Here is a 23358-nt window from a genome sequence, read left to right as displayed (position 1 = left end):
TAGTCTTTGCAGTTCATCTTTCATGACAGTAGTAATGCAATGGATACTTTTCTTTTTGGCAATTTAACTGGCTTCACACTAGTATCAATCTCTATTTTATAAACACCATCTAGTCATCTGTCTCCTGGAAACACATCTCTATACTTCCTCTGTATCATCTCCTGATCCCAGGTAATACCATCCAAGGAGTTTTCAATCACCCCACTATCCACTTGCATTATGGTATGGAGCTGTACTTTTATCAAGTTCATGGCTTGGGCAGTCTTGCTGCCCAGAATTGATACTGCTGTCTCATCATCTATGACCACAAAGTCCAGTCTGTATTTCTTTTTGTTTTTTGATTTCTTAATTTAAGAAAGAATTTAAGACTTTAAAGTGCTATGGTTGTACATTGTTAACAGCTGGTTATTCTCTTCCAACCATATATCTGGGTTCAACAGACTGATTGGGATTATGTTACAATTTCCACCACAATCTAATTGAAAGCTATCACTTCCTTCCCACGTAACATGGCTGCATACATCTCTTTCTGGTGCTTATTAGGGTCTTCTTGCAGTATGTTTACCATCTGCTTGGTCACCCACATAATGTTCTCATACTTGAGGTTGCGCTCTTCAGTTAGTGTGTACACCTTGGATTTATTTTTCTTCTCTGGGACAAACACTTGGCTGCAAAATGATTACATTTGTTACAGATATGGCATTGTTTACGATAAGTTGGACACTCCTCTTCCTTTCTTACGTTTTCTCCCACGGTATTTGCACGTCTTTACTGTTGTCATCTACCGATGTTGTATCTGGTTTTGCTTTCTCTTTCTTATGCATTGCATGGAAAGTTTCTGCTGATTGTCCTTCCAGGGTTCTAATCCTCTTTTGGGATAGCTGTGCAGCCCTGCATATCTCTGAACTTTTCCCCAAAGTTAAGTCAGCTTCCCTCAGCAACTGCTATTGTACTTGTATGTCTTGTATCCCACACACTATCCTGTCTTTTATCAATGAATCTTTAATATTTCCAACATTGCAACTGGCTGGTAGCACTTTTATATCAGTGCTGTACTCACCTATACTCTCCCCAGCTGCTTGATCCCAAGTAAAGAAATCACATCTTTCCACTGTGTCATTCTTTCTGGGGTTACAACGGATAACAAAACAGTGTGTTATTGCTTCTAAGGTGCACTGAGCTTGGGGAATTTCCAAGCACACCATCTCACTTATCTCTCTCCCCCTTTCTTCAATCAGGTAACAAAACAGGTGTGTGTTTTTTCACAGCACCCTCTTTATCTGACATAGCAATAGCTACACAGAGGTTAAATTCCTCTTTCCAGCGCTTCCATGCTGGAGCTAAATTCTTAGCTTTCAGGTTTAATGTCCTTGGAGGCTTCAGCCCCTCTGTTTTCTGTTTATCAGCTTTGTTTTGTAAAACAAACTGCGTACAGACAGAAGTATTCTGCTCTCTGCAGTGCCACTCTGAATGGTCTCTTCTGCTGTCTAGGACTCGATTACTACAGTCACCATGTTCTATGCTTCGTTGTGTCTGGATCTTCTGGCATATAAGATCTCATGCTAATACAGGGTTAATTAGCAAACTCCAGCTTTATTGTGGCTTCTACAGTCTCATGAATATTTCAGACAGTCCCCCAGGACGTGTCGCTTCTAAACAGTTCCCCCCAGGAAACAGTATGCTTCCTAAAAGGGTCTGCTAGCACTTTTGTATTGTTGCACGGGCTGCATTTCCACCAAGTCAAGAGCTAGGCCTGGGTGAAAGCTATATCAGGATGCCTGTCTGGCTGGGGAGCCCACAGGTGCAGGAAGAGGATGAGCTAGTAGCGGTGTAGGTGACTCGGCATTTTCCTCCCATTGCAAGTTCTTCCTTGTAGATTACCTGCAGGATAAGGAAAGGGAAAACAAAACACAACACACAACCCTGCCTTCCTCTGCTGACAAACTCAGCTGGCTAATTCCCTTCATCTCATCAGCCACGTTTTGGGTTTATTATAACCTTAGCTAATTTTTTAAGTAGTGCATTTGCCCTCAAAGGCAGACCTGATCATTTTAATAATTGGCACTTTCCCAGTGTTCCTGGCTGGACACTGTATTACCAGCAAACCAAAGCTTTTCCTTATGAAATGTTTCAGGTGTATCCCAAAACTGCAAGTATATCAAGAACTCAACCTCTGCAGTTCCATTTGGTTCAAGTTTTCTACATGCAGCAATAATTCTTCAGTTCATGCACTACAGTATGTATGACCTATTCTTTGGCAGAATAAGCTGTTATGTTTCCATCACAATATATAAGCTTGGTTTCATGAGTGTGAGCAGGCAATGGGCCAACAGCAGAATACGTCTCCTTTGCAGTCAGTTCTGAGCCAAGATATTATTTTTACTTTTCAAAAGCATGAGTGGTCAAAAAACACTGCTTGGAAATTGAAACCATCCTCCAGACACCTCTGCTTCTCTCATACTGAGCTTGAAAAGCATTGTAGATTGCATGAGTCATACAGTAGGGGGTTTGCAATTTCCCAGTCAATAATGGTCTCAGTTTATATTTCTCAGCTGCTCTGCAATGTTTTTTTCTGTCTATAGCCGAACTGGAGAGATAAGCCCGTGGATCATTCTGCAGAGCCGGCGGCTGTGTCAGAAAGAAGCTTTCAGACCAGTGCATCTTCATCACTCTCCTACATCTGGTCCTTATGTATCTTCCCTCTTGAAGGGTCCTTTGCAACCAAGCTGGAAACTTTGATGCAGTGTTTGGAGTTTGTTAAACAGCTACAGTATATCTCCCCTTACAACACACTGTGCCACACTATGATTCGTCTGGTAGTTATACAGCTATCTAGGGCTTCCTTTAATCTCAGTAGCAGAATAAAACATTTTTCAAGCTGTTTAGCATTTTTGTTTTATAATTGTCCAAATGCTGCAACACTCTGCTGGTATTACTGTAAAAATCGAGAGAATGAACCTCAATTCAAGTCAATTACTGGCAGATGGCTATTCTCCATGAACCAGATTCATTCCTAGGGTAACTATCTTTGCATCTGCACTGATGGAGTTGATCATAATGACTGACATGCAGTGAGTGACCTCTAGAATGGTAATGAGCGGGGAGATGTCTCGCCATATATGTGGGTGACACATCACATTTAGCCCACTCACCAATTTCAAAGCCTATTATGGACTGAGCATGTACAGGAGAGAGATTGCTCGCAGTATCTGGTCCACAGAATCAGAACTGGGCAGTGATATAAAATGGAAACCTTGTTTAAATCCTATGCCACTGTTAAGTCTGTCCCATACATAGTACTTGATTCCTTGACTTTGGCAACACTCCTATACCACCTCATGCCAAAGATGTAATTGAAATTGCATTCTGATGAGGGCTACGTGGGTGGTGAGCTGAGATTGCTGCTTCCAATTGGTTAAGAATTGCACCCATCCTATTGGTTTTGGTACTCTTCTTCCCCTTGCTTGTTACATCTACTTGCTTGTCTCACAGACTTGTCTACACTACAGGGGTAAGCTGACCTAAGTTACATGAATAGCACAGCTGGAGTTGACGTAGCTTAGGTCGACTTACTGTGGTGTCTACAATGTGCTGGGTCGATGAGAGACACTCTCCCATCGACTTATGCTTCTCGTTCTGGAGGAGTACTGGAGTCAACGGGAGAATGATCTGAGGTTGATTTAGCGGGTCTTCACTAGACCCACTAAATCAACACTAGGTGCATCGATCGCCACAGTATCGATCCCCGGTAAGTGTAGATATGCCCTTAGATTGTAAGCCCTTTGAAGGAAGGGCTGTCATTTCTATATATGTTTGTGTAGCACCTAGCACAATGGGGCCCTGAACTTTACATGCTACTGCAACATAAATGTTTCATCATAAATAAAAATGCTTACTTTTGTTTATTCATTGCTTATGAAAACATTTTCTAATAATGAATGTATTTATATATATATATATATATATATATATATATATATATATATATATATATATATATATATAATAATATATATATATATATATATATATATATATATATATATATATATAGTCATGCCAGTGAGTCTATAATTCTAGGGGATAACTGGGACAGCAGCTGGGAGGTGTAATTTGCAGCTCAGATAAACCTACACATGCTAGCACTGCTCAAACTAGTGCCTAAAAATAATAGCATGAGCCCAGGCAGTAGCTCAGACTAGACACCCAGTACAATCCTATCTGACTCCCTTTGTTTGCACTTGGGTGACTAGCTCAAGCCACTGCCCATGCCACGCTGCTATTTTTGGAGAACTAACTTGAGCAGAACTAGTGTGTGCACATCTGCCTGTGCTGAGAATGCTACCTCCCCACTGCTGTGTAGATATACCCTAAGAGAATAACATTCTAGGATGACTTACTATTTGTATAGCTCCAGCAGTACATTAGGCATGAAAAGGTTGACTACTCTTAATGCAAAATCCACAAGTCTTCGTAAAATATTCCCCGTTGTACCATTTATAACTTTTCAGTAATATTCTCAAAGATTTACCCTCCTAAGCATGGAGAAGCACTCAAATGGAGCTGCACACAGCACTTTGACTTAGAAAAACAGAGCACAGTGCAATATAATGAATGTAAATCAACTAACCTGGTAAGAAGGCTGAGCGTGTGTAATGCCGACAGACCCCGGGCGGGCAGGATCGAACCTGGGGCCTCTGGAGCGTAGTGCATGAGCCTCTATGCATGAGCTAAAAGCCATAAGGCTGATGAGCAGACTCATTCATCTCTTTCTCTAAGTGGTCTCAGTGCCACCAGATGGGACAGAACACTACACCCAGGTGGTGTGTGGGTTACACGTGCGCAATACATACTAGCACTTGAAAGATGTTGGAGTTTTGGACTTCAGACCATTCTTATAGCTGTGTTTTTCCCCTATGAAACCCTATTTTTAAAAAGTGCATGCTGGAGATTATAAAGGGTTCTGTTTCCTTCTGGCTTTTCTACTATATGCAGACACATCTTCCTTTTTCTGGGAATATCTCCTCAGCAGGTGAGCCTTTGGATGAAGAGTCTCCAGGCAAAGCAGTACTACCCCGAGTGTCAGTGATCAGGATGTGGGCAGTTGAGGCAGGTGGTCAGACTAGGAATTCGTAGCTGGAAATTGGAGCCCAGGCTCAGAGCCGGATTCAGAGGCCTGGCACTGGATACAAAGGTCACAACTGGGTTAACCTGGAGTGAGCCAAGGCCAAGGCAAGAGCAAGACTGAGAACAAGGCAGGAACTGCGTCTGCTGTTGGCTTAAGAGCCCATCTGCCGACTCTTCAAACCAATCAGGCAATGTAGCCAATTAGACAGCCTACCACAAGCCAGCTGCTCTCATTAGGGCACTCGGAGACTGGCTCAGATTCGTGGCATGGAGTCTCTGAGCATGGCTTAGCTGATAGTGAGTTCGAAGATAAATTTCAAACATTCTTCTTTGTATTACTGCAGCGCCTAGGGTATGTCCACACAACATTTTGGAGTGAGGGGAGAGGGCTTCCCAGCCTGGCTGAACAGAGTTGGGCTAGCGGAGCTGTGCAGACAGAGCTTTGGAGTTGCAGCTGAGTCTGGAGCTTTGACGTTGAAGCCTACCCACTCCCTAGGCTTCAGAGCCTGAGCTCCATCTTGAGCCACAGCTTCAAAGCACTGTCTGCATAGTTGTTTTTAGATCGCTGGCACGAGCCCCACTGGCCCAAGTCTGTTGACCAGCTTGTTCCACAATGCTCTGTTGACATAGCCCTAGAAGCCCCAGCTGACATGAGGACCCCCATTATGCTATCCACCGCACGAACACATAGTAGGAAACAGTCGCTGTGTTGATGAGTTTACAGTCTAAACAGAAAAGCAATCAAAAGCATGTGAGAAGGAGACAGATGAGAGTGACAACAGACATGTATGGCAAAGCCAAGAATGGAACCCATATTTCCACAGCAATGCCCTAAGCACAAAGCCATCTCTCTACAGCGCAGGCCATGCCCCTTTCTAGACAAGCATGGGTTATTTAACTGAGTGATAAAGAGCTCTTCCCATGTGTCAGGGTGCCATAAGTGGGACCATCCAACAAGACTGGAAAGAAAACACACAAACAGATTTTTAAAAAGTATTATCTTAGGCCTGACAATATCAAAGACCCTGCACACCTGGAAAATGTGCAGGCCACAGATAATATAATGGTAAAAGAATCAGAGTGCCAGGCATAGTCTGGCACAAAAGAAAAAAAACTAGTTACACAGGTAGATGGGAACCAAAGAGGGATATGAGGGAACAGCTAAAGACCAAGAAGTCTTCTCTCCTGCGTGTGCATCATTCCCTTTAACATTAATGGAAGAAATACATAGATATAAAGAGGAGAAAAGACAGAAGAACCACAGAGAAACAACCTCCATCAGTGCATAAAGAGTACAAAGGAAATAACCAGAATTTTAATTGTAATAAATCCATCCATCCCTCTTCTGATAGAATGGTGCCTGCTGTTGGTCCTAAACAAATATAGCAGTTGGGTGTGCTTCCTATGACCAACGTGCAAAGTGAAACAGAGTGACACAGCTAGGCATCCTCATGTCTAATACAAGAGGTGAGCGTCATTCTTCTGACCAGAACAGAAGGTGGAGATGCATTTGCAAGCCTATTACAGACGGTAATGGGACACAAACCCACATACTCTTCTTTGTAGATATCTTGACATTTCTGTTATTCTGTCTTCCCATGACACAGTGTATGAAGTCGTACATCTGAAATGCAATTTTAAAATCTTTTAATTTCAATGTTGTTAAGCAGTGTCTTAAAGGCTTCCATACCCCATTACCAACCCTGAGCCTCCGAGTCTCACAACTATTAAATATTAATATATGCAGTCCTGTATTGGATGACTGGTTTAAACATTGTCTTTTTGATGAAACTTTCTTTTACATTTATGTGGAACTGAAAGTTATGGCTTATGTGGGACAGATGGAGCTAATGTAGCACATCAGTGCTCCGGAAGGGTGAGTGGATGGCTATGCATGAGAGGACTTCTCATGTTCCAGAGAAGTGTATGCTATTGTTAGCATAGTTGTTCATCAAGAGAGCTCCTTGTTATGTTCAGTACTGAATGTGAGCACTTCATTTTGTAGACCAACATCAGAGAGTATCTGGCTGATGGTTGCACAGACATGTAATTAATGTAAAAAGGGTAAATGCAAGTGACCATGAATGTAGATAATATTTTTCTTGTTCTCCACTGTCTGAACTAACAAGGGTGGCCTTCATGGAGAGTGAGACTGAAAATCAATGGTCTTCTGAAGACTCCAGTCTACTGTTTTTATGTTTTGCACTAAGCACAGGCTAGAGGTTATAATGCATAGTCATTTTCAGATCCTGCATGCTGCTTGGGTTAAATAGGCCAGACTATCTGATGTGCTAGCCAATAATGACACCCAGGTTCTCTGCTCCAGGCTCCAGCACAAGGTACAGCAGCATAGTTATCCTTACAAAGTCAGCTGGTGCATCCCTCCTGGGTACTCCTCTCTGGTAGGGGAGCAGAGCTAGGGGGTGTCCCCTGTGCACCATAGGAGTGATGCAAGTACTTTCATATATCTTATGTAATCAGGCCCTTTCAAGTGAACAAAAGAGTACTTGCATCTGTGCTGGGGCCACACAGAATCCCAATCCTTACAATCACTGAATGCAGGGGAGCCAGGGAAGTGTCCTAGCAACCCCATCAAAGGGGTTAGAGCAGAGCCCTGGATCTTCCCTGCTCCTTCCACACTAGCTGGTAGTGGCCTGGCAATGGTGAGCATTCGCTGCATCACTTTATAGCATGAAGCAGCCGTGAGTGGTGTTTCACATTATCCCATCACCTCCAAGGTCATCCTGCACCCCTTTGTGCTCCACAGACAGGACTGGAGAAGCGCCCTTCTATATCCTTCACTGATAGATACACCCAGTAAAGCCAAAGTCTGGGCTTATATAAACAACATACCTGTAAAGGGGAATCAAACAAATGGCAGAATATAAAACGTCCATCTTTTATCACATCCTCTTCAAGCCGGCCAAAGAGATAGAATGTGCAAAGTACGCCACTTAGGAAGGAACAATCAGCTGCACACATACAAAATGGGAAATGACTGCCCAGGAAGGAGTACTGCAGAAAGAGATCTGGGAGTCATAGTGGATCACAAGCTAAATATGAGTCAATAGTGTAACACTATTACAAAAAAAGCAAACATCATTCTGGGATGTATTAACAGGAGTGTTGTAAGCAAGACACGAGAAATAATTCTTCCGCTCTATTCCACGCTGATTAGGACTCAACTGAAGTACTGTGTCCAGTTCTAGGAGCCCCATTTCAGGAAAGATGTGGACAAATTAGAGACAGTCCAGAGAAGAGCAACAAAAATGATTAAAGGTCTAGAAAACATAACCTGTGAGGGAAGATTGAAAAATTTGGGATTGTTTAGTCTGGAGAAGAGAAGACTGAGAGGAGAGACAATAGAAGTTTTCAAGTACATAAAAGGAGGAGGGAGAAAAAGTGTTCTCCTAACCCCTAAGGACAGGACAAGAAGCAATGGGCTTAAATTGCATCAAGGGCATTTTAGATTGGACATCAGGAAAAACTTGCTAACTGTCAGGGTGGTTAAGCATTGGAATAAATTGCCTACAGAAGTTGTGGAATCTCCACCATTGGAGATTTTTAAAAGCAGGTTAGACAAACACCTGTCAGGGATGGGCTAGATAATAGTTAGTCCTGCCATGAGTGCAGGGGACTGGATTAGATGACCTCTCAAGGTCCCCTCCAGTCCTACGAATCTATGATTCTAATGAACAAACTTGACACTACCATTGCAATTCCAGCATTCACCAGCAGGGAGTGTAACTGGGAACAGGTGAACCAGGTTGTCATGAATCTCTGCATGGGCCAGTTTAGGCAAGGACCAAAAACACTAACATACAGCAAGAACGGCTGTTCTGACATCATTCCCAGCCACGTCAGAATCAAGACATACCAGAATTACACAAAAAGTTCTGATCATTTAAGATGACAAGCCCCATCTGTGGGCCAAAAAGATTGGCACAAACATCCAAAGATGTGGAGGAGTCTCAGATCATGGCTTTGTACACCACACTAGCCCTGAGAGAGGGATGTAGCTGACCCTGAGGCTGCAGGAATTCATATTAGCTTCACAAGTCATCTAAGCTCTACAGTCCCAGAAGCACAGGTCTCAAGATTGCCCACCACACACACCTCCAGCACTCTTCCTATGGGTGCTAACAATAAATCAGTTTAGAATTTGACTTTCTTCTGAGGATCTGCTAGATAAATTCAGACTGGAAACAAGGCATACATTTTCAACATTGAGGGCAATTAAGCTTTGGAACAATCAACCAAGGACTCATGATGGATTGTCCATCACTGACCATTTTAAAATCAAGATTGGATGTTTTTCTAAGAAATCTGATCTAGGAATTCTCTCGGGGAAGTTCTGTGGCCTGTGTTACACAGGAGGTCAGACTAAATGATCACAGTGGTCCCTTCTGGCCTTGGAAGTGATGAATCGCAAAGCATTTTCCAAAAGTGAGTAGTTGATTATTGCATCAATTTTGCAGATATCGAAAATGCAGCTCAGACAGATTGTGATGTGCCCAAAAAACACCCAAGAAGTCAGTGGCAGAGTCAGGGCTAGAACCCCCTTATTCTAACATCTAGCCCCTTTCTACAACCATTAGACAACACTTCTGCTGGGAGAGGCTGCAAAAATAGAAAATGTGTTTCTTTTCAGCAGTGCCATCCTTACAAAAATATAGCAAAATAAATTACCTTCAGCTGAAGTCCTTTTCTGAGAGCTGTATCCTCTTCACTATTACATTTTGGGAACTGTGAGATCTCAAAGATCTGCTTGGTATCTGTATTTTGGACTTCAAACCAGAGCCTGCTATTGAGATTAGAGATGAGTTCAAAGCATGATCCTGGATGGAACACTCAAACTTTGAGAAAGCTTGGATATAGAGGCAAAGTCCATGGCCAGTAGGTTCTACTCTATAACAGTCTGAACCAAACCCCTAGATCTGATTCCCCACTAAACTCATGTGCAATATGAATCTGATCGCTAGCCCTGAAATCCACCCCTGAGTAGCACAAGGCCTCTAAAACAGGCCATAAATAGGATTTAAGTGGTGCATAGGTCTTGTGCTGGCCCTCTTCATTTGGCCCTGGGGTGGGGGGTTCACCCCACACAAGCCATGAGCAAGTTAATGTGGGGCCGAAGGGGCCATTAACCTATGCTGCACCTGAAAAGGAGCCAGGAATTTATAAGACCTAATGGCAGATGAAGCCCAGCTAGGGGAGAAGCTGGGATAGGATGATAAAGCCAGGAAGGGCCATTAGGAAGAGGCTGAAAAGGAAGGGGGCCTGCAATCACTCTCTACAGGGAAAGGGAGTTAATCAGGGACAAGGAGGAAGCCCGGGAAACAGTAAGCCCTGGGGCCCTGCCCTTAGAGTGACCAGATGTTCCAATTTTAGGGGTTTGGTCCTATATAGAGTCCTATTACCCCCCCACCTCCATCCCGATTTTTCATACTTGCTGTCTGGTCACCCTGCCTGCCCTGGACTGGGCAGTCTGGCGAGATGGGTGAAGTAGCCACAGGTAGCAGAGGGTGGTAAACCCAGGGATAGACCAGGAGATAGAGAGGTGGAGTAGAAAGGAACCCAGGAAACAGCAATAGGGACTGAGACTGAGCTAGACCTGCTTGCTAGTCATAGGGTCCGTGGTTTGGAACCCAAAGTTGTGGGTGAGCCCGGGGTCCCCTACCAGCCATGGGGGAGTGGCACAGGACTGAGAGATGGAATGGAAGAACCTCTGAGGTGGCATGCAAGCAGTTTGTCCAGTGCGACTTCGATACCCTGGAAGGGAAAACTGGACAGTGACCTGGGCTGAGTCGCGAAGAGAGAGAGGGACCAAACAGCAAGCAACTGATGACGGGGGAGCCCTACTGGGTGAAAATTAGTTCCCAGACCTAGCTAGAAGGAGGTGCACCTGTGGAGTGGAGCCCTTTCAGGGCCTATGCCCTAACAGCCAGGAAATAAATCCAGATTGAATTTGTGGTCTGAGCCCATTGCATGGAGACACACCCACTTCATAAAATATAGTATTAGCTTGTACCGTTAGCTCCCCTGGGAAAAGCTAAATGTCAGTTATGTTATGGGGCGAGAGCAGAGAAATGCAGTGGCAGGGACCTATCATCCCTGCAAGGGAGTTGGGGCTTATTGCACATTTGTTTCTGCTGGAAACTGTAGGAGGCACAAAGTTTTGCACTTTAGCTTTCCCGTCTCTACCCTGCCCTAGATTCATATAAAAGCAAATATTTCCAGGAGAGAAACATCAGCCCTGGATTTGAGAACATTTGTTTTTGTTTTGAATGAAATTTCATCTTTTGTTTGTTTTATGAAATAATCCAACAAAACCAGCCCCACTGCCACTCCATGCCACTGATGGCAAAACAAGCCAGATCCTTTTACATTTTAACTACTTGTCATGTGTATCCTTTCAGCTTAACCACCAGTGCTTACTTGGAGAGTTTCTACCTACTACATATTTAATTCCCCCGCAGAGAACAGCAGAAGGGTTTGTAATAAATAAATAAATAAATAAATAAATAAAATACACCAATAAAAATATACAGTTGCACCATTAAGCATTTCAAAATAAGCTCCTTTAATGTTTACACTGCACTGTTAAACAAATTTTTTCCATTGCATAGAAGTCTCTCATTAGCAAGAAAAGGTCTACTTTGAAGGATCACAAGACCACAACAGAAGATACCACTTCCTCGGGAACATGTCCAGTTCCACATGCTGTACTCAACCTCTCCCCATATAAAATAGGCAAATGTTCCATTTTGAGAATGAGATACAAGCCTGGACAAAACCAGGCCATTTCTGATACAGAAGACTATCATCCTCACCCTAATGAGGCCCTCTGTAATTATAGGGATACTCTGCTTGGTAGGCTACCCGTTCAGGTCAAAAACTGTGAGGTGCTGGGAGCCTTCTGCAAGGTGCTGAGCACCCTCAATTCCCATCACAGTCAATGGAAATCGAGGGTCCCCATCAGCTCTTGTCAGCAGGCTTGACAGACTAGCGTGCTAGTTTTTAAGGTCCTCACATGATGCAGTTTACTGTATATTTCAAAGCTGTTTGCAGAGTGGCACCCCATTCGTAACATAACTGAGGTGTGGTATAATCACGTTAATTTTTATAGATAGGGCCCGATTCTCTGCTTGCTCACTGCAAAGTGAATTTATCGCACATCCAGATGTGTGCTGCACAGGGAGAATCTCCAACAGCTTAACACTGTCTGGGGGAGGGTACCACCTCCTGCACTATCTCTGCCATGCAACTCCACTGCCTCCTTCTGGGGAACACTCCTCTCCTGATATAGGGCTTGTTGGGGGTGGGGAGCGGGCATATCCAGGGAGGGGAGGAGTCAGAGTAGTGCAGGCTCCTCCTCATTCTCAGACCTTCTACCATCTGTGTAAATTGAAGAGGCTCTCCTGCGACTGTGATGGGCACCTTATCAGCCTGCCCTTCTCCACTGTTCCCAAATCCTGTACAAGGTATTTTCTATATTTATGATTCACTAAAGAGAAACTGAAATACACAATCTACAACAACAGGAAAGAGATCCGACGCTGTGAAGGAAGTTATGCTGTTATATAGTAAATGCTACAGGCCTGATCCACCTCTTAGTTATGCTGGTATAAATCAGCAGTAACTTCACTGAAATCAGTGGTATAAAACCAATGAGGGAAAAGAATCAGGCCCTTAGCATTTTGTCCCCACCTTGTCAGGTTCCCAGGGCTTTTCAGCCTAGATGTCAGCAGTGAAGTACCCCTCTCCTATCAGCTCAGTTCCTCCAGCTTTTACAATCACTGTAACAGCTTAGCCTTCTAAAGCATGGCTCTTCACCAGGATCACGTTTCTCTTTTATTTTCTTTCTAGGGCTTACAGAACTATCTAGTGCAACAAACTATGGCTGCACTCACTACACACCATGGTCAGCAGCCAACCACTACATGTGCATCATAAGAAATTAAACTCATGATCCTCCATTCCACCAAGAGCACAAGACCCTAACGCTGGAGCTAGAGGAATCTATTAGTTGCCACTATTGTTAAAGATTCTATTTATTTGTATGGGGAATTGAACCAGGACCCTCCAAAGCTAAAAGTATGAACCTCTATAGCTTGAGCACGGAGTTGAAAGTCTCAGGGTAGAAGCAGCATATCCTCTGTATGTTATGAAATCGCTCTATATCTAGCTGTAAATAGTTAATAGACAGTGCCAGTGGATGGTGCTCAAGAACAGTAACTTAGTTCAGGGGGGGTTGTACGACCAATACAATTGTTTTGCACTACAAAAGGCTTCCTCTTTGCAGCACTTTACATCAGCTCTTCACACCGTGGATTGAGCACAAAAGGGGGTGTGAAAGATACTGACCAGTGGCTTGCATTAACAGCCGCAACACTGCAGTTTGTCACTCTCCATCCACTAGAGGGCACAGGTTGAATATCAGTGCAATGTCGTTTACTCCATATTAATCTAATTCCAGACTCACTGAAGTTAATGGCAAAACTCCCATTTGCTCCAACCTTTTTTAAAAATAAATAAATTAGGAAACGGAAATTTAGAAGACATCGAAAAGAGACCAAAATGCATGTTCGGTAGGCGTTATAAAGAGTAGAAGCTCCTTGAGCGCATGAGGCTTATTGTGACAAGGTAAATAAATCATAGTAACAATTGTAATTAACTTTCTTAATTAGCACAGATTGCCTGTTGTGCGGGGGACTTTTCATGAGACAATAATTGCTTAGAAATAATCTGTGAGCAGCAACGTGACGCACATATTTGTGTCGGTGTTCATGTTATTCAGTAGCATTGCTACCGCCAGGCTTATGGAAGGAAGTAACTGATCACAGAAATAAAATAATTTTTTTTTTATTAAAAATGGAACCCTGAGAAGTAATCTGATTATTTTCCAGGCATTAAAAGCCTGATTCAAGGCCCACTTAAGTCAATGGAAAGACTCCTAAAATTACTGTAGATTCAGGCAATAAATTATTATGGATTTGTTTCTGTTCCCTTTCTTGGCAGCCCTGCCATTTCTGCCCCAAGCATGATCAATGTTTGAGGAGAAGCTGCCCCGACACTTAGAATGATCTCACTGTCTCACCATGCCACTCGCATGCACAATGCAAAGGCAACCGGAAATCAGTTGCTACATCAAGTACCAGGAGAGAGGTCTAGGATGAGAGCATGTAGCTAAGTGCCTCATTAGTATGTGGATTGCATTTAACTGCATCAGTTCAGATATGTCCAGTCTGTCCATGCCCTGCCTCTTTTTTAACACGGCCAATGAAAGTAGGGGAGCGAGCACATGAGGGAGTTGAGTTACAATTGCTCTGTGCAAAGTACTGCACCTAGTGCTATTCTGTACTTGTGCCCATGAATGACTTTCACATACATTTGCTCTAAAGCACAACATCTTTGCACGTGCTGCTGTGGATCATGCCAGGACTTGGAGGATCAAGGCCTGATTGTTCTAACTGATCAACAATTTAGACCTAGTCAGTGTCGCTTAGCAGGCAGGGCAGAGAACTGAGGTCAGAAGAGCTGGGTTTTATTCCTGGCTCTGCTGTATGTCTTTAGACAAGTCTCAGTGCCTCTACTTCCCCATCCTTTGTCTTTCCTTGTCCATTTAGATTGTAAACCATCTGGGACAGGTAGTATCTCTTAGCATGCCTGTCTACCATGCCTAGCACAATAGGGTATTGATCTTGGGTTGGGTCCATAGTAATACCAATATTAAATAATAATGTTTGCAACTGATTCAGTTTTCAGACTGATGCTGTTCTCTGTGGCTCGATTAAGTTGTAAGAAGGTTTTCTCTAGGGCAGACAGGCTTATTTTCTGTACAGAAAGCCATCCACGCAGAGAGGCAGCAAGCTCTTGTCACTGGTCAGACGGAATACATTTGAACGCACACCTCCACAACTCAAAGGCTAGGGTGTACCACCTAGAGCAGCCCCAGTGGGTCAGACTTTGATGTTGAGAAGCGCTTGGCAGCTGCTTGCAAAAGCACGTAATCCGCTTTTCAGTGAAATAATTTGAGGTTGCGGCAGTATCTGTACAAACCATCACTGTTTTCCCCCAAACCTGTTGATATTTCACATAAATATTTATCTTCCTTGAAATGTTCTAAGTAGAGAACTCCAACCACTCAGAGTTTTGCCGAAACATTAAACTGTTGCTTTTCCAAGTATCCTATGACTTTGAGTACAATTTGCCTCTATTTAGAATTGAATAAATCATTAGAGCATACCCCAATCTCCACCACAGAAGCACAATGCCTTTTCCAGCTTGCTTCAAGACCAGCTTTCAGCACATATTGTATTGTTATTACCGAACGTGCCAAGCCCACAGACCTGCTTTGAATTTAAGTTTCTCAACTGCAGCATTACAAAGGTTTTCGTTGGAATGTCACTCAGATTTCCAGACTTTGATGATGTTTCAGTAATACAATAAAAGGCAGGTCCTCGCCACAACAAAAGACAAAATATCATGTTTGAATAAACAGAATTCTTTGGCCCTATAGAACATGTGTCATCATGTAGGGATTTTTTTCCCCCACAGACTCAGACCTCTTCTGGAGAAGATTATTGTTGCTGATCAGTACAGTATTTAATCTCATGTATAAGGTCATTACATGATCTGACCTCAAGACTGCAGCCTCACTTGCAGAACAGATGCACAGACTTAGTAAATGGAGAAGCAGGAAACTCAGAAGATAATTATTAATAGTGGTTGCCACAATTACCCATATAGAAAAAAAAGTCCCATCACTCTCCCCCAATGTGCACACATACATCATAGATTTGCCTTTAAATATTGCATATTTATTCAAATGTATGCGATGTACAAAGTCTATTGCTGGTATAAAATTAAATATATTATAAATATACATGGAGAAATAAGTGAAATCAGATTCAAGTATGTTTCAAATTGTGAAACAAGTTCTTGTTTCAGTCCATGTGTATTTGTTGTGTGATACTGAGCCAATGTTCTATAAGAACATAAGAATGGCCGTACCGGGTCAGACCAAAGGTCCATCTAGCCCAGTATCCTGTCTACTGACAGTGGCCAATGCCAGGTGCCCCAGAGGAAGTGAACCTAACAGGCAATGATCAAGTGATCTCTCTCCTGCCATCCATCTCCATCCTCTGACAAACAGAGGCAAGGGACACCATTCCTTACCCATCCTGACTAATAGCCATTTATGGACTTCACCACCATGAATTTATCCAGTTCTCTTTTAAACGCTGTTATATTCCTAGCCTTCACAACCTCCTCAGGCAAGGAGTTCCACAAGTTGACTGTGCGCTGTGTGAAGAAGAACTTCCTTTTATTTGTTTTAAACCTGCTGCCTATTAATTTCATTTGGTGACCCCTAGTTCTTGTATTATGGGAATAAGTAAATAACTTTCCTTATCCACTTTCTCCACATCACTCATGATTTTATATACCTCTATCATATTTCCCCTTAGTCTCCTCTTTTCCAAGCTGAAGAGTCCTAGCCTCTTTATTCTTTCCTCATATGGGACCCTCTCCAAACCCCTAATCATTTTAGTTGCCCTTTTCTGAACCTTTTCTAGTGCCAGTATATCTTTTTTGAGGTGAGGAGACCACATCTGTACACAGTATTCGATATGTGATCGTACCATGGATTTATATAAGGGCAATAATATATTCTCAGTCTTATTCTCTATCCCCTTTTTAATGATTCCTAACATCCTGTTTGCTTTTTTGACCGCCTCTGCACACTGCGTGGACATCTTCAGAGAACTGTCCACGATGACTCCAAGATCTTTTTCCTGACTCGTTGTAGCTAAATTAGCCCCCATCATATTGTATGTATAGTTGGGGTTATTTTTTCCAATGTGCATTACTTTACATTTATCCACATTAAATTTCATTTGCCATTTTGTTGCCCAATCACTTAGTTTTGTGAGATCTTTTTGAAGTTCTTCACAGTCTGCTTTGGTCTTAACTATCTTGAGCAGTTTAGTATCATCTGCAAATTTTGCCACCTCACTGTTTACCCCTTTCTCCAGATCATTTATGAAAAAATTGAATAGGATTGGTCCTAGGACTGACCCTTGGGGAACACCACTAGTTACCCCTCTCCATTCTGAGAACTTACCATTAATTCCTACCCTTTGTTCCCTGTCTTTTAACCAGTTCTCAAGTTCTATAGGCTATGTAACATTGTGTGCATGTGTGCTTATATCATACATACGCATATATTTATTTGATGACAAATGTCTAGTATAGGAAATTATTTTCTCCATAAGTAATGATAATAGTGTACATTGTGGTATATTAAATAGTCAAGGCCCCATATGCAACATTATAGAGCCACACAAATAATATCCTCATGAGTCTCTCCCTGCATACATTTTAAAGTTGCCACATAAATCCATACATAGGCCACAACAATGCTGCGCTGAGGCTCTACCTCTTCTTAGGAGCCCCTTCTCTTCTCTCTAATCCCCCTGACCATCCAGTCTCTCCTCCTGCTCATCTCCGAAAATCTGAATGTAATGAGCCCTGCTCCTGTGCAGCTCATGCATCTCTCCTAGCTGCAGACTTCCTAATGGTACAAATTCTGTCTCAACTTCCATGGCTGTGGCAGCTTCCCTTACTCAAGGGTTAGGGGCAGGACCTCAGGGTGCAATTCTCCAATATGGCAGGCTGTCAGCTCCATGGAGGCCACATAGATATAGGGCACTGCTGGTAGCAGGGCCAAAACAGGCCACACAGAGTGGTGGGAATGGAGGATCCACCACTACCTGGATATTTCAGTCCTCTGTCTGCACAGAAGGGATGTATTGTTACCAGAGAACCTGCAGCTTGGGCAAAGGATTATTATCCTCACAAAAGTGCACAGCCTGGTACTTGGGCTGCATCACATTGCCCGGGATTTGGGCCAAAGTCTGGAAGAGCAGGGTTCACATCAAGCATCCAGGAAGGGAGAACAGGGCCAGCTAAGGGATATGGGGACAGACACACTGGGTATGTCTACACTGCAGTTGGGAGGTGTCAGTGCAGCACATGCAGACATAGCTGAGCTAGCTTTAATCTAGCTCGATCAAAGCTAGCTTGAGTAGTCAGAGCAGTGGAGCCGCAGCAGCACAAATGGCAGCAGAAACTACACCTGCCTGCCAAGGAGGCTGGGTCCATACTGGAGCGGCCTCCTCCCATACTGCCCTGGTTTCACTGCTGCTGTTACTCAAGCTAGCTTTGGTCTCACTAGATCAAAGCAAGCTCGGCTAGGTCTGCACGTGCTGTATGGCCCCTGGTATTTTAATGCTAGCTTTTTTCTCCCAAGAGAAGAGTCCATAAAAATAATAAATAAATAAAGCACAACCTGTGTAGTGTATCTGGGATTGAAGAACCCCCAGGAGCTGAGCTGGGACAAGTAGGGGCCTTAGATAAAATGTGTATACTAACTACTGTGATGAATCTGCTAAACAGGAAATACCTCTTCCCCATTGATATATGCCCCCTGAGCTGGACATGCAGGTACATCCTCTTCACCTGGCCAATAGAGGGAAAGGGCAGAAACTCTATGGAACAATCCTGAGCCAGGAAGTGACTTGGCACTTGGGGAAGTGGTGACAGTATGGCAGGCCACAAGCAGCAGGGAACTGGTGAGCAGAGCAGGCTGCGTCAGGAGCCCGAGAACTGGGTGTGACTGTCAGGCATTGCAGCTGAGTTCAGGTCAGGGCAGAATTTGTAGGAAAGCAGCAGAGAGTGGACATGCAGCCAGCACAGAGGCCTCAACAAGACACACCACTAACTGATCCCACCTGGAAACCTGCCAAGCCTTACCTGTGTTTAGCACAGACTGGACTGGAGAGGGCACCCCAGGCTCTAGGCTTGTAGGTCCTCCACTATCTAGTGGCTATCAAGGCCCAAACAGAAACCGCTATTGTTTTATCTTAAAATTGCAACTATTTAAGCCACTGCACCTAAGGTATTTGCCACTTTCCCTTTTCTGCCAGCCCTAGGAAAATACCCCTTCATTTAGTCACGTCTGAATTGTTTGGACCCGCAAGGGACAGGGCCTGTAAGGCCTAGCATCAGCATTTGCTTCCAAGCCATAGTATCTAGTGTGCTACTAGTACCTGAGAAATTTGCTGTACCACCGCACTGAGCAGCTGTAACAATTAAACTATTCTCCATTAGAATTTATTTTCCACTCTCTCCGCTCCTTTTTTCATAATCTTTCTTTAAATTCCTAGGCTGGACAGTTAAGAGCGACTATCACTGAGCTCAGTAGGGTTTGGATCAGGCCCACAGACAGACTCCAGTACTAAGTGAGGATGAAATCCAATAGAGTTAGTATGAAAAATGCAGGCCTCCAACGCTTGACAGAAGAACTCCTCTGGAGGGGAAATCAGTTTCAGGCGTCGACATCTTACTTGCACCAGCAGTTAGGGTAAGTCAGGGTTGAATTCTCCTCTGTACTGGGGGCCTGAGCAACACTTAACTCCAATTTAAGGCCTATTTTGAAGGCTTAGGTGGGATGCAAGAGGTGCATAGGCCATAGGTGGGGCCCCCAGCACAGTCTATTCCATCAGTAGAGACCAGCTGATCAATGGAAGATATTTTTCTCATCAATACATGAACTCAGAGAAAAGAGCTCACGGAGATAGCTAATGCACTCTGTGTCAGCCAGCCAAGCTTTGGGCTTCACTGGCCCAATGTTCCAGGGAATATTTTCGTAAATTACCCTAATCTGATGGCTTTACTCATCAGGCTGATCAAAGGCAATGTGTTGTCAGTTTAGCTCCCTGTTAATCAAAAGCCATTTGAAAAGCCACTGTGATATTGCTATTTCTCTTATTGCTATTGATAGAATGCCATTAGTGTGGGTAATGCAGGGCTTTACAACACATGTAATAGATGAGGTACTTGCTTCAGAGACCCTGTAATCTAATGCAGATTTCATGGTTATCCCAGAGCCGCTTTACTGCCAGTCAACCATAGCAGGCCTTCCCTTTGTAAAGCCACGTCAGGAGCCTCCTTAACCAAGCTCAGCAGAGTCTCTGGTCATCAGCCTTAACTGCCATATGCCATAAATGGCCAAGTTTTATTGTTCTAGGATCCAACAGACCCCCTCAGGAAGGAAGCAGGGCAGAGCTGAAGACCTCTGCATTACACAGCAGAGATCCCTGGGGATTTACTGCACCTGAAAGCTGAGCAAGCTCAATAAGTTCCAAGACCTAGGTCCACATGGGGCTCCCCGGGTGACCAGCCCATTATGTTGCTGGATCAGACCCAAAACATCTTGCTGAACCCAGGAGACATAATTCAGTGCGAAGACATAATTGAAATGGGACATAAAACCGTAAAGACTAAAAACAAATGCAGGACTTGGGTGAGAATGGACAATAACTGCAAGGAAGCCAGTGAGTCTGAACATGTATCAGTGTCAGATAGAATCAATATCTATATATTTTTGATTACTCAAACTTCCATGAAGTGCTATCTTATTAAGCACTCGCTTGTACATTCCACCTAGCTTTTTTCTTTCTCTCTTTCTTTCCAAGCTGTCAGAAAGGATTTGGATGAGGTCAGTCTTTGAACATAGGAAGTTGAGTCTGAACCCCAGAGAAGCCAGGAGGGGCTGGGTCCTCTAGCATGTGGCACATTGGCATAATGTGTGTCTCGGGCTGATTTGTTTTACTACTAACAGTTACCAGCTACAGCCGGGACGACCTGTTGAACTAGATTTTGGAGGTAGTCATTAGTCACAGTTCACTAGACGTTACGATATTCTCAGGGTCTCATAAAATAGTGTACCGTTATCAACAGTTGAAAAACCAGAGACTAAGTGGAAGGAGCACTGCGGTTGCCAAAGGTGGGGGGGGAAAGCCCCATGAAATCTGGAATGTGTTTCTACTTACTGTCCATCCTAGTAAAATAAAATGATCTCTCGTTCAAGCATATGGTTCTGCTTAGACTAGAAACTGTATATATTGGTCTAAATCCAGAATAGCCTTTCTGACATATTATTCAGTATTAGAAAATAACTACAACCTGCAGGCTCTATAGCAATTCCTAATGCTAAGTGCAACAAATCTACTATGATCTTCCTCCCGCCCCAACCTCCTCCCCCAACACCCTGGTTGTCACCTTCTCCCACTCTCAGCTTTACGCCTTCTTCCTCCCCCCGCCCCCAACTTGTTCTCCAGGTTACTTCCCCCTCTGCATGCAGATCTCGCCTTAAAAGCCAATAAGGCCAAGTGCTGAGTATATATTACAATCCACTGACTGCATGGAGGCTTGAGCTTCACCCTGGACATGGATGCTTTGTAGATGTGGGTTTAGCACATATGGACCTACAATACTATTGGGTAGATTCTGACTGGCTCTTATGTGGGTGCTCAGGGGAGAAGAGGAACCTCCCCTCAGACCTTGCACAACTCAAAGGGTGTGGATGAAGTCCTTGTGCTCTGTAGGGAGTAGGAACAGCTCCTTCACTACTCCCCCGGAGGGTGCATGGCACCCAAGGGAGGTGGGGATGGTTGGAGAGTCGGCAGAACCATGGCTTTACCTCGCCTTCAGGGTGGTCAGTGCAGGTGACCGGTCACTAGAATGTGAACATGTCACATGGTACAACAGTCTGCATGTTCCCCCTACTCTCCAGGCAGTGCCAGAGGCAGGGATAGACATAAGATGGAGGCAGAATGTCTGAGGTATGGAGAGAACTGCTTCATCCCCCTGGCCTGAAAGAGTGGAGTAGAGCTCTGCAAAGCTGGGGCTGAGGGATGAATCTCCCATGAAGTAGGGCTGGTCAAAAATTTTCCTATGGAATTTTGTGCCATTCATAATGGCAGTTTCGGCAAAATAAAAACTTTCCACAGGAACGTGTCTATTTTGTTTTGGGAGAGGAAAATAATCAAATCAAAGCATTCCACTGTGGTTGAAACGTTCCATTTTGACCTTATCCAAAGGGAATATTTCAGCTTTTCCTTTTGAAACAAGTTTTCATTTCAAAATTCCTTTTATACTATACATTATAGCATAATCAAAATTGGAATGGAACATTTCTGATTCATTGAATCAGAATGTTTAGATTCCCACAAACAAATTTTCAAGAAGAATTTTGGTTGGGGTCTCACGTCAATTTTTTGCTTTGTTTTCTTTTGTTTTCACAGTTTGGAAAGAACAAATTTAGAAATCATGACATTTCCTATGAAATGGAAAATTACTGTACTTGCAAAGCTGTACTCGGAAGCAGATTCCTTCATACAGTGAGTTGATGGTAAAAGCTGCTGGAAGCAGTGTGGATAGCTCCATCACAGTAAGGCTAAGGTAAGTGTTGAGGAGGGAGATGATATGCAGCTAAGTATATAGAATAGCACAGAGGGAATTCAACTCAATCATATTAGGCTGACAGTCTGTTTTGGGGTGCTGATAGCTTTATCACTCCTAGGATAAATGAAGCTTCTTTTGGAGGAAATAGTCAAACTGAGGAGAGTACTTTCATCAGAATAGAACCAGGGAAACAGACTCTCTCAGAAAGCAGACAGCTTGGTCAGCTGGGGTGCAGCTGACCCAGATTACATCAGAGATAGCTTCCTTGCTTCTGCTCTTCTTAAGGGAGTATATAGTGTTTAATCACAGTGATAATGTGGTAAGAGTTCCACACATCATTGCTGAGGCTGGGATGAAGCTTTCTCACAAAGAGGTCTCTTTGAGGAAGCTGAGAGTTTCCTTCAGCCAGGGCGTTGGGATAATGGAGAACTTTACCCTCATGGGCCTGGTGTGAGGGTCTGACTGAGAGCTAGGATGGGCAGCCCTTTCTCATGTGGGGGGGGCACTTTACTGACATGAGCAGTCCTGTAGAGTTCAGTGAATGATGCATTCATTCACCAGAGAGAGTAGAGATTGCACATTGTAGCCCAGAGGGAGACTGTCACACAGGGGCTGGGAGAAGATTCTCTGAGAAAGTAGAGTGCTGCAGCCCGGTGCCGCTGAAGTTAGAGACTGAGAGATAAACATCTCCCTTCACCACGCTGGCACTAGGAAAGGGCCTCTTTTAGGGGGGAGGGATAGCTCAGTGGTTTGAGCATTGGCCTGCTAAACCCAGGGTTATGAGTTCAATCCTTGAGGGGGCCATTTGGGGATTGGTCCTGCTTTGAGCAGGGGGTTGGACTAGATGATCTTCTGGGATCCCTTCCAATGCTAATAATCTATGAATTTAACCAAAATAGAGTTGAGGAAGGCAGACAT

This window comes from Mauremys mutica, chromosome 8 (assembly GCF_020497125.1).
Source record: "Mauremys mutica isolate MM-2020 ecotype Southern chromosome 8, ASM2049712v1, whole genome shotgun sequence".
Lineage (NCBI taxonomy): Eukaryota > Metazoa > Chordata > Testudines > Geoemydidae > Mauremys > Mauremys mutica.
The sequence above is the reverse complement of the archived record's forward strand: the minus strand, read 5'-3'. Positions refer to the sequence as shown.